This window comes from Pteropus vampyrus, unplaced genomic scaffold (genome assembly GCF_000151845.1).
Source record: "Pteropus vampyrus isolate Shadow unplaced genomic scaffold, Pvam_2.0 Scaffold82, whole genome shotgun sequence".
NCBI lineage: Eukaryota > Metazoa > Chordata > Mammalia > Chiroptera > Pteropodidae > Pteropus > Pteropus vampyrus.
In genome coordinates, this window is record NW_011888863.1 from 2,960,043 (window position 1) to 2,969,481 (window position 9,439).

The window sequence follows — 9,439 nt, forward strand, 5'->3', positions numbered from 1 at the left end:
AATAAATTCTCATTTACTCTTTCTGCTAAGCTTCATCCAAATTATGTGGCTTTTTAGTCACTGTGTTCTTTGTGTAAAAAACAAATTGCATTTGGCTTGGAACTTCATAAGATGACTCTATTTCCAGCAGTATGGCGGGTAAGATGCCCTGAGTGACTCTCCCAATAGAAACAAATAAAATGTCAGATTAAAATAATAGATGTAAGAAATTTCCAGATCTTCAAACCAAATAAAAGCTCTCTCTGACAAAAACATACAGCTGGACTGTCACGAGGATTTACAGCCTAATTCACATTGCCACCATGATCCGAAAAAACTTAAGCTGAAAATTTTATTCAAAGTGGTGATATTGTCCCCTAGATGTTTGGCAGAAGAAAATAAAATCCAGTCTTCAAAATGTCCCAAAAAGATCAAAAGAAAAGGGGTAACTTACAGTTGAATATCACAAAACACACAAGGAAACAAGGCACTGTGAATAAGAGACAGCAGAAACAACTGGGGGGAAGATCCCAAAGGGACTTCTGATGGTGGAGTTATTAGACACAGAACACAAAATAACTATATTTAAAATATAGTTTTAAAATATAGTTTAAAGAAATAAAGTGAAAACAAAATATGAGCAAAGAACAAGAGACTCTAAAGATGAACAGATTTTTAAAAAAAAACAAATAGGATTTCTAGAAGTCAAAAACTAAATCCATAAAATATCAATGGATACCAGTGATAGCAGGTTGGCTACACCTGAGGAGAGAATTTGAGAACTGGAAGAGACAAAGAAATTCAGACTATATCCCAGAGAGAGATGAAAATATAAAATAGAAGTTAAAGACATGGAATGTAAAGTGAAGTCTAATTATTCCAGAGTGACATAACAGAACAGGGAAGAAATAACATTTGTCAAGATAGTGGCTGGGAATTTTCCAGAAGTATTAAAAATTAAAGATCCAGGGAAACAAAACCAAACAAAACAAAAAAAAAAAAATGAAGAAAAAAAAATCCATATCTAGTCACAATTGTAAAACACCAAAAAACAAAAAGATTTCAATAGTATGCAGAGAGAAGACACATTACTCACAATGGAATAACACTTAACTTTTCAACAGCAATGATAGAAGCCAAAAGGTAGTGAATTATGTCTTCAATAGGCTGAGATAAAGTGACTGTCAAGCCTATACTTTAAGACCTAGGGAGAAATTAAACAATTTTCAGACAAATGAAAAATGGAGAGATTTTACTACCAAAAGAGCTCACTAAAGAAATTTTAAAGGAAGGATTCAATTGCAAAAGACATGGCGCACAAAGACATCAGTAGTATGTGGGCAAAATAAAGCAACAGAGTGTTTGTAAAAAACAGATTAGTCAATTACATTAATGGCAATGTAATAAAAAATCCATGGAAATGATTGGCCTAAAACAAAGTTACAGTAGCTTATAAAAAGTGAGGGGGAAGTCAGGGTTGATATTCTAAGGTCTTTGCATTTTGGGGAAGGTAAAAATATTGCATAACTGTAAACTCTGACGAGTATTCACATTTAAAAAGTCTGAATAACCACCAAAGTGCAAGACACAAAGCATACTACTTCCAAGTTAGTACATGTGAAAAATCAAATAAGAAGAAGGAGAAACTCAATGAATTTGAAAGACAACAAAAGCAAGGAGCAGAAAAAGTAGCAGGAAGAGAAAGGACATGATAAGATTTATTTCTACAATCCTAATATTTCAACAACCACAATAAATGCAAGTGTATTAAACTTTCACATTAAAAAAAGCAAACGTCTGACTGGATTTTTAAAAATCCAGCTATTTAAAACTGGTACTCCCAAAACATAAGAATAGAGGATTGAAAATCAGTAAAATCAAACTGATAATTAAATTAATCATTTAGTGTTTGTATTTCCCTTCAATTTTCTACTTTTGAAATTAAGCTAAAGAGAAGTGGCCCCCATAGTCACTGTAAACAAGCAGTTACTAGGCAACCACTGCGTGTAATGTATCTATGTGCCACTAGAGTTCTGAGGGAGGAAATAGAAGCAATCTCTAATCCTCATAAGCTCAAAATTTCATGAATTTTCTAACCATAGATTTTTTTTTATGGGCCTAGTTTTAGATCTTGCATATGAAATGTTCTTTTCTTTTGGAAAAGTATCTTAAAGTTAAGATTTTGAAACCATGGGGTTATCCTCTATTGTTTACATCTATCATCCTGTTCACTAAAAGGAACAGAAAATCTAAAACTCTGGCAAAGCCTGATTTAATTAGTTAAATTCTAACTGCTATCATTTGTTGCAGGGAATAGAAAACACACACACACACACACACATAAGTTCCTACATATTTAAATAGACAGTAGCTTTCTGACTCAATCACATTCTCAAGCTATCTAATAGATGTTTTAGGATTTCTTTAACAGTACGTATTATGAAATGGAATTTGACATTTCAGTCTTTTCGACCCTCTGGAGTCAGTGAAGTGCTTCCCTCTTGAGAGCCAAATAACAAGGGCAGTTACTTCTGTTAACGGTCTTGATTGCCATGAGGGAGAGTGATTCACATTAGTAATATTCCTGACACTTGTAACTATAAAATCATAAAATGCAAGAACCAAAAGGGACCATAGGGAGCTTTTAGTCTGACCCTCTTTAACTGCACAATCTGAGATCCAGAGAAAAGAAGTGATTTTCTCAAGGTGTCCCAGCTAGTTAATTGCAAAAGGAACAAGAACCCAGGTCTCTTAAAACTCCCTCCAATTAACAGAGCTTCCCTTCCTGCTCATTCTACCACTTTCCATTTATCACTCTGTTGTTAAAGCCTTAAATGCCTGATAAGAAGAGTACAAACTGTTGACTGGAAGGCACTTTCTATTTGCAGGACTCATCAGAATGATGGATTGTAACTTTCTTGGGTCATTAACTCCAAGATGCTGCAGCGAAACAAATGGCAGTTTGTCCAGATCCACATTCCATTTTAGAGACACACATGTGTCCCCTCCTGGCACCATCATTCTGTTCCTAGGGAGTTCAAAGGCTGATATCTCGGCAGATGTGGGAAACCTGCAGGGGTGGCAGTCATTCTGATACAAAATACTAATCTCCCAAAGGCATCTGCAAACATGTTGCCAGTGCTTTGTTACTTTTTTTTCTACCCAGTAATCATTTTAGTGAAATGGTCTTTTTTATACTAGACAAGATGAAACCTTTCCTTAGTATCTTTCACACACCTCATGTAAAACAATGCTGGAGAAATTAAAGAGGGCCTAAGGTAAGCAACTAAAAAGCCTAAAGGATGAGAAGTGGTTTCTCTTCAGAAGTCTAATGAGGTGGGGTGATTAACCTAAATAAGAGACAGCTAAGTGGTGATTTAAATGTAGAAAAGATACATTAAGAGATATTGTAAGGAGGGACTGACTCATTGAAAAGCAAAATTCTAATCTTTAAGGTAGTTCCAAATTTGGGGTTCTGTAATATTACACTGTCACTAAAAATAACAATAAACTACATATTTGTTAAATTCTATGACAATTATGCGATTAGCTTTGTAAAAGCATAAATGTGTTTTTCAAAGTGGCCGTGCTATTTTGCAACTCCATTAGCAACGTATGAGAGTTCCAGTTTTTCCACAGCATTGTCAGTACTTGATATTGTCAACTTTAAAAAAATTAACCATTCTATATATGCTCACTTAATATGTGACAAAGGAAGCAAGAATATACAATGAGATAAAGATGGTCTCTTCAATAAATGATACTGAGAAAATCGGACAGATACATGCATAAAAAAAGAAATCAGCTCACTTTATACCATATACAAGAAAAAACTCAAAATGGATTAAAGACTTAAATGTAAGACCCCAAACCATAAAACTTCTAGAAGAAAACATAGGCAGTAATCTCTCTGATACTGCTAGCAGTAATTTATTTTCAAACGTATCTCCTCAGGCAAGGGAAACGAAAGAAAAAATAAACAAATGAGACTATATCAAACTAAAAAGTTTTGTACAGCAAAGGAAACCATCAACAAAATGAAAAGACAACTGACTGAATGGGAGAAGATATTCACTAATGATACATCTGAAAAGGGGTTAATATCCAAAATATAAAAAGAATTCATACAACTCAACAACAACAAAAACAAATCCAATTAAAAAATGGGCAGACTTGAATAGATATTTCTCTAAAGAGGAAATACAGATGGACAATAGACATATGAAAATATGCTCCATGTCACTTATCATCAGAGAAATGCCAATTAAAACCACAATGAGATATCACCTCACACCTGTCAGAATGGCTATCATCAATAAATCAAAGAATGGCTATCATCAATAAATCAAAGAATGACAAGGGTTGGCGAGGATGTGGAAAAAAGGAAACCCTCCTACACTGTTGGTGAGATTGCAGGTTGATACAGCCACTATGGAAAACAGTCTGGAGATTTCTCAAAAACTTAAAAATGGATCTACCTTTTGACCCAGCAATTGCACTTCTGGCTATTAATCCAAAGAAAACCAAAACAATAATTTATAAAGATCTCTGCATTCCTGTGTTCATGGCAGTGCTATTCATAATAGCCAAGATATGGAAGCAACCTAAATGCCCATCATCATGCAACTGGATAAAGAAGTTATGGTTCATATACACAATGGAATATTATTCAGCCATTTAAAAAAATGAAAATCTACCATTCGCAACGACATGGATGGACCTAGAGGTTCTTATGCTGAGTGAAATAAGTCAGATAGAGAAAGATAAATACCATATGATTTCACTTACAAGTGGAACCTAAGGGGAAAAAAAGAACAAACTAATCAAAAATGGATTCACAAATATAGAGGACAATTTGGTGACAGCCAGAGGGGAGAGGGGTTGAGGAGCTGGGAGAAAGGGGTGAAGGGTTAAAGAAGTACAAATTCATAGTTGGTCACAGGGATGGGGAGCACAGCATAGGGAATACAGTCAGCATTAATGTAATGGCTAGGTGTAGAGCCAGAGGAGAGAAAGAGCAATCAGGGGGATCATTTCATAAACTATATAAATGTCCAACCAATGTTTGTTAATAACAAAATAAAGTAAATTTTTATTTAATATTTAAAAAAAATAACCATTCTAGTAATATTTGCTTTTTATATCCTATGTAAGAATTCTTTGCCTAATCCAAAAAAGTTGTCTCCAAGTTTTGTTCTAGAAGTTTTATAGCTTTAACTCTTATATTTGGGGGTAACATTGATTTTTCTATCTGATATTAAGTGTCAGACACAAGACCAAGGAATAGTCTCAGAATCCTTTGGCAAAAAAAAAAAAAAGCACTGGACAACTCTGTGTGTGTGTGTGTGTGTGTGTGTGTGTGTGTGTGTGTGTGTGTAGATAGATAGATAGATAGTAATTTATAAATAAAACCAATAATCATTCCAGTATGTCTTAACATTCTGTATGTAATATAGATAACCAGGAATTGTGGGCAAAGGAAGACTTCAAGAAGTAGTAGACCCACTGACTTCTTTCTAATGCATTAACACTTATTTAAGAGATGAAGCATGAGAACTTAAATAATAGAAAATATTTTTAAAGCAGCACACATTTGATTGAGAAACACAAAGTTTAGATCAGTGATTCTCAACAGGGAAAGAGCCATACTCTTCTATGGAGACATTATCAGAATTACTAGGGAGACTAGAAAATTCTCCATGTCCCCACACCTACATCCTGAGATTCTATAAAAACCAACCTTTTATCCATTGAAAATAGATGTATATTTAGCCACTATAACAAAAGGGCACATTTTATCTCAGATAAGTTGCTATGGGAAAAATTGTGAATTGCTGCTATAAGAAGTGCTTTGAGACTGGTTTCCTGAGGATTCATGCATGGGTTTAAACTGAGTCTTGGAGAAAGCATAGGGTTTAAATAGATAGAGAAGATGAAGATGAAAATAATTGGTAAAGAGGTAAAAAAAAAAAAAACATATGTCCACTCTCCCCTGGAGCACAAATTAATGCAAAAACTTAAGTATGGAAGGATAGATTAGGGTTAAACTTGGAACATAAACTTCATAAAAACAAAGGTTTTGTCTATGTTGTTCATTTCTATATGCCCACCACCTAGAATAGTGCCTTGTACATTATACATCCTCATGTATGTTGAATTAATGAAGGCTTGACTAGCAAATTAAAATTTTAGGACATTGTCTTCCAGTAGATAGACAGTAGAGAATACAGCATTGGAGACTGACCTAGAGTTCCAGCAAGGATGAAGTTAAAGATATGGAAAGCTAAGAGAGAGAAGGCAAAAGTCAAAAACCAAACTCCTGGAAATGTCCAGAGAAAGGGTGAGGCTAAAGAAAATCCAGCAAAGATATAAAGAGGTGATGTTAGACAATAAATACAATAAACAACATACCATTTTACAATTTACAAACTTTTATATGTATGACAAAAGGTAAGATAGAGATTGCCAATCCCATTTTACATAGACTTTAGAGGTGGAATAATAATAAAAACATTAACAACATAGAGGCAAGAGCCAAGCCAATCACAGAAACTGAAAGTAATATTAAGACTAAAGGATGAATCAGTTTAGGTCCAATAAAGAAACAGAAAATACATAGTTATATGAACAGGGGAGATTTTATATAAAGAATTAGTAAACTGGAATAGGAGAGTAACTAAAAAATATAAAGAGAACTCTAAAGGGTAACTAGGGCAGCTGGAGAGTGCCCGAGGAAGGGAATCAGAACTCATTAGAGAGAGAGAGGTTCCCACCCACAAGATGGCACGGACGTTTGATAGTTTGCCTGAGCCAAAGTTGGTCCACAGTCATCAAGCAGCAGGAAACAACCCTTCAGGGCACAGATAAGCCAAGCCTGGTGGGCAGGTGCACAGAGAGAGTCCAGGTACTGACATAAAGCCTAGAACACATGCCAGTGTCCTTGTCATGGTGAAGTGGTCAGCTGGGCCTGGGCAGGGTTGTGAGGTCAGCAAGGAACAGGGTGGCACTGGTGCAAGGTGCCCTGGATGTCCCTCTCTACATGGAACATTGACAAGCCTTACAGCAGGGGCTGGCAAAAGCAAAACATGGCCCACCGAAATCTGGAGAAGCCATCTTCTTCCTCCAATGTCTCTCTTGTGCCCTCTACTGGCATCATGCTCACCATGCTCCAGCATTAAAGAAATGCTAAAAAGACCAATCCATTATCACAGAGTGGATACAGGAGCTAAAAAAGAATACATTGGTAACTAATACAATGAATTGGTTATTTGACATTTTCAAGAGTACCTGTATATGACTAGGCTGTTCCATAATAAGACACAGAAACCAGATGAAGGTGGACTGGGGGTGCTGGGAGGGGACTGAGGTGGAGCGGGGAGGGGAAGGAATAGTGATAGGTAGCTGCAGGTTAATATAGCAAGCCTAGAGAAAAGTGAGTGATTTGATGTCCCAGCATTTCCATATAAAAATCTCAGAAAATAGAAAAAGACTCTGATAAGCCAAGCCTCGGTCTCATATTGAAACCTGGTCTTTCCCCAGAGCAAAAGTCACTGAATATTATGAATGACCAAGCCTGAGTGATTTGCTCACCCCTTTGGTCAGAGAGATAGTTAACTGTGATTGGCAGCTACAGCAGATCATCTGACATAAGAGAGGGAAATTTTCCCAAAGGGAGATTGTTACAATCAAAAGAACAGGGATGCTGAAAAGGTAGAAACTTCTGATGTCTATTACACATGAAAATGGGAATAAGATTGTCTCTGAGGAAAGCTTTTAGTAGTTATTCTCTGTTTGTTTGTTTGTTTGTTTACTGTAATATATTACTTCATCCTTTTAAGAGTCCCATATTAATCTCTAGGTGGAGCTGGATGGACATCACTAAAGGAAACAATGCATGGCAGATACTGTCAAAATGCACCAATGGTCTTCCTCTCTTACTCAAGTTATTGTCACTACAGAGCAGTAATGTTTTGAGATAATAGGAATTTTTATTTTAATTTTCCATTAGTTGATGTGAATGATACATGAAAACAAAAGGATTCTAAACCTTACATATTGCTCTGAAGATAGATAAAATCTATTTTGCCCTTCCCAAGAAGTACTAATGGGCTGAGCTCAAATGTTGTTGCTTTTGTTTTTAAGCAATCTGAGGTTCAGTAAAGTGATATCCAGTTGGAGTGATACCTGAGTGGAGCTAACTATACAGTGAGACAATGGATACCAGTAAGAAATTCACCGGAGCAATCGCTGGTCCCTGTTTGTCTCCAAACTGGGTGAGAAGGGTTTCAGCAATATCAAACCTGCTGGCACTGACATCTGTCTCCATGAATATGCTGAGTGTGACCACTCACTCCGCATGTAAAGAGATATGGGTTCTTCACAGCATGCCAGACACAGTTGCTGTTATTGGAAAATTATTCTATTATCCAATTTCACCATATGCCTTCCAGAGGAAAATAAGTCAGTTTCAAGTAAACCTTTAAGTGTCTCTAACCTATCCAGCGCTGTGTTCTTATAAATGTTAAAAATAAATAAGCCTCAAATTTTCCAAACTGCTCCCTGTGGTAATTAAAATGTAGTTGTCTTAGAGCACTAACCAAAAAAATAAAAATATTTTTAAAGGCTCACAAATAATAATCTACCATGAGGAATGCAATCTGAGAATTTGAAAAACAATTCAGTATTTGAATTTAATCAAATTGTCAGTCATATTAAGTAATTGCTAGGTTTTGGTAAACTTTTTTTTTTTAAGTGAAATAGTTAAGTATTTTAATGAGTTACTTTGTAATTTTTCCTCAGAGTTTGTGTTTTCCATAAGGACTTTATAAGCTGGAGATGAAAGAATGTCTGTTTTTAGGGTTTTAAAAAAACTGGTTTATGATTAAATTTAACATTTATACCTCAACAGAGATCTTTAACTCTTGATATTAATGTTCTGCCACAGGGACAGAGTAAACAAATTTAAAATCTCTTCCTAAAGGCACGTTCAGACTTTTTTCATATGTAATCGAACAGGTTATACTGGTCCATAATGTCAAACTGCCAAGATGGCTGGAGTATAATTCCCCTATCAAAACTTTGCAAGGACTGCCCTCAGAAAATGAGGGAGGATCGTGGTGCTAGTATCTGCAGGGTTTTGTTTCCAGCAAACACAGACAGGCTCCATCATCTTTACTCTTCAATGCTGGATAGGAATGAAGTGAGAGAAGCAAGCTAGATTCCTTCTGCAAGTGGGTAAGTGTCCTCGTTAAAAAGTACCAGGGCAGCTGTGTGTAGAACAAAGATAGGATTTAAAGAAGTAAAACCTTATATTAGAGAAAGAGGGAGGGTCTAGGACCATGCCACCCTGAATGTGCCAGATCTTGTCTGATCTCAGAAGCTAAGCAGGATAGGGCCTGATTAGTACTAAGATGGGAGACCACCTAGGAAGACCAAGTGCTGCAGGCATTAAAAAAAAAAA

The 9,439-nt window shown here is 35.9% G+C and overlaps 1 pseudogene; it reads left to right on the top strand.

Moving 5' to 3' along the window:
* The first annotated feature begins 9,307 nt into the window (after positions 1-9,307).
* LOC111741891 lies at positions 9,308-9,426 on the top strand (annotated as a pseudogene).
* The last annotated feature ends 13 nt before the right edge of the window (positions 9,427-9,439 follow it).